Source organism: Sardina pilchardus, chromosome 9 (genome assembly GCF_963854185.1).
Source record: "Sardina pilchardus chromosome 9, fSarPil1.1, whole genome shotgun sequence".
Taxonomy (NCBI): domain Eukaryota; kingdom Metazoa; phylum Chordata; class Actinopteri; order Clupeiformes; family Clupeidae; genus Sardina; species Sardina pilchardus.
In genome coordinates this window covers 11,140,491-11,143,783 of record NC_085002.1, presented here as the reverse complement: position 1 = coordinate 11,143,783, position 3,293 = coordinate 11,140,491, and positions in this window count along the sequence as shown.

Below are 3,293 nucleotides of genomic sequence, written 5' to 3'. Positions count from 1 at the left end.
TTCCCATTCCCATTTACCCGTTTCTTAACTCCCTGAGCAATGCATTATAGATGTTAAACAAGTACAGAGTGATGTTTTAATAACATGAAATAATAATAAGCCTTGAAAATCAAGAGATCTGAGCTGCATGCAGCATTTTTGGCATTGCCTTGCGGTATGAGCCTGGTGGGCCTTGGTAGCTGGCTGAGAGAGTGCAGGGTTGATGTTTTGAAACATTGATTGAGCACAATCCAAGTTCCCCCACTGACTGGGGAACTGTGGTCAGGGAAATTCAGGTGTATGAGCAAGTCCAGCACACTCGCTGTACAGCTGATTTGTGTTTGGAGACTATGGGCCTCTCTCATTCATCTTTTTATCTATCCTCCCTTCCTTCCTCGGTCCTCGTTCCCACTGATCTAGATAAAGAATGATGGGGCGGCAACAATGGGGAACAATAGTGTTCTTTATAGATCAGTAGGAGCGAGCCTGGAGGACCGAGCATCGAGGAGAGAGGTTGAGAAGGGGCCTCTGTATGTCTGACCTTAGTTAAGGATGCCCTCAGAGTTGGGGGTGCGGGTCCAGTTAAGGCCATGCAGATGAACCTGTAAAGGACCACTGCACACCTCACATCTAGCCATCTCAAATACTGTAAGACTAGAGTGCCTTTTTGGAGGTTATGTTGCCTGACAGTGACATCATATTATTTTTTCCCCTACTTGAGATTATGTTCTGTTATCTATTCACTTTTAAATAATTAGGTTCAATAGTTTAAATATTTAAATAGTTTAAATATTACAGCAATATGCAGTTGTGTGATGTCTCAGGGAGCCATATAAGAATTACAATACTTGTATATCTGTAACGTACATAAAATGAAGGACTTTATTAGACCTGAACTATTCTGTTTTCAGTGAGGTAGCCTATAGGCACCCACAGCTGATTGTTTTCGGTTGACCATTTTTTTCGAATTCTAACAGCTATACATGACCTCTGGGTCTCTCGGTCAAGCGTAAAGCCTGATGTTACCAGATGAGCGACAATGGAGTTCTTCTCTCTCTCCGAAAATAAAGAAACGGTTTAATTATTTCACTGAATTCCCCCCGCACACTCGAGCACCGTGGAGCACTTTGCATTCCGTCCGCCTTTGTGAGCAGCCGTCAGCGCGTTGCAAAGCAGAGTTTAACATAAGCCACTGGAGGGTTCTCTGTTCCCTCGCCGCGGGAGCCTCCATAGATTGTGCATAGGCACTTGAACCTGCTTTTGTGTTGATCCTCCCCATAAGTTTCTTTTAAGGCCCCCCCCCCTCCCTTTCTTTAAAATATTCCCAAGCATCAGACGTGTCAAGGCGCGGAGCCGCTTTTCACACGAGCCTCGAAGAAATACAGACACTGTTGAGGCTTCGACGCAAATGGAGGAGCCTCTGAGCGAAGAGATTACAGCTGTGCCTCGCAAATCTAAGGGACGGAAAATCTGTTTTATTCCTGAATGAGAAAGAACACTTCTGGCTGGGAAACCCTTTAATCTGGGGAACTGTGTACTCTTTTTTTTTAGTGGATGTGCGCCTTTGTGTACAGTGTGTTCAGAGGGAGACGAGTCAGGCATCCATATGCTCACTTCCTCAGCTGTGCATCTCCCTGTGTTCTGGTTGTGAGATGTATCACAGCGCTAGGATGCTCATTAGAGAAGGGAAGTGATGTCTGGTTGCTGTTCTCTTTTCTTCTGTGGCGCTCATCATTAAGACGGAGCCTTTTCTTGCTTCCCATGTGTCTACTCTACACTGTATCTGAGAGTCTCATCAGTAGAAATGCCCTCTCTATCTGCCTCTGCTGTTTATGCAAGTCCCAACCTCTCTCTCTCTCTCTCTCTCTCTCTCCCTCTCTCTCTCTCTCTCTCTCTCTCTTTCCCTGCAGCTCTGTCTAGCTACTCTCCTCTATCTCAATCACTTTTTCCCCTCACACTGTTCTCTCTCTCTCTTTTTTTCCTGCTTCAATCTCTCTGTCTTCCTTATTTCCCTTCCATCACTTATGACTCCCCCTGATATCAGATCAATCTAATTTGAAGGAAGCCTCTCTCCAAACTCCTCCATAATGGAGCTGATGGAGGTCTCTGAAATGGAGTGTGAAGACTGCATCAAGGTCCTTCTTTCCCGCTGCAGCGCGTAGTGATGGATGTCTGGGCCCGACTGAGGCCCAACTCGGCCATCCTTGTCGGATGAGGCATATCGCATAACCCCCTGTGTGTGAGGGAAAGAGGGGAGAATGCCTCCAAGGTGTGTAGTGTGTAGTGTGTGTGTGTGTGTGTGTGTGTGAGAGAGAGAGAGAGAGAGAGAAAGAGTGTGTGTGTGTGTGTGTGTGTGTGTGTGTGTGTGTGTGTGTGTGTGTGTGTGTGTGTGTGTGTCTGTGTCTGTGTGTCTGTGTGTCTGTGTGTCTGTGTGTCTGTGTGTCTGTGTCTGTGTCTGTGTCTGTGTCTGTGTCTGTGTCTGTGTCTGTGTCTGTGTCTGTGTGTGTGTGTGTGTGTGTGTGTGAGTGAGTGTGTGTGAGAGAGAGAAAGAGTGTGTGTGTGTGTGTGTGTGTGTCTGTGCGTGCGTGCGCGCATGTGTGTGTGTGCGTGCGTGCGTGCGTGTGTTTGGGGGGTTCACACGTTTCTCCAACCCCACAGAGCCGCTCGCTGAGTCACTGGGAACAGAGCGGCTACCTAATGAAAGTCGAGGGGAAGTGAGCAGGGGAGGAGGGGGAAGGGCCAGGCATGGAGGAGTGAAATGGCCTGGGAAGCACGAGACGAATGCGCTGCTCTCCCTCCACCCACCAACGCACACACAGCTCCTTTGGTCCATCAGGCCGATTTCACAGCTCGCACCCATAAACATTTGTTTTGATCACTGGACTTGTTATGCCCACTTCATTATTGATGAACTAATCTGCAAAATTGACTGGAACTTGGCAGCCTCGCACCCGCTCACAACAGCTGGGTCCTGTCTAAAGACATCATAAACATTATCCATACTTGGCTGAAAGCTCCCCTCGGAAAAAGGCCTGATTTATAATGCAATGGATTGTCCGCAGGGGGAGGAATTACTATATAAGAACATTGCGGCGCGGTGAAGCCTCTGAGCCAGTCCTCATGCTTCACTCGGGGAACCAGAGGGAAATGATGGAGGAGAATCATTCCACACATTTATTCAACAGTTTTGGTCTTTTTGTCATATTACACGTATTGTTTCTTTGGATTCTTCGCCTTACTTAACAGACCCCTATATTTATGCTATACTTACACTCACAGCCACAGTTTTGTTAGAAGCCGTTGTAAATGCAGTG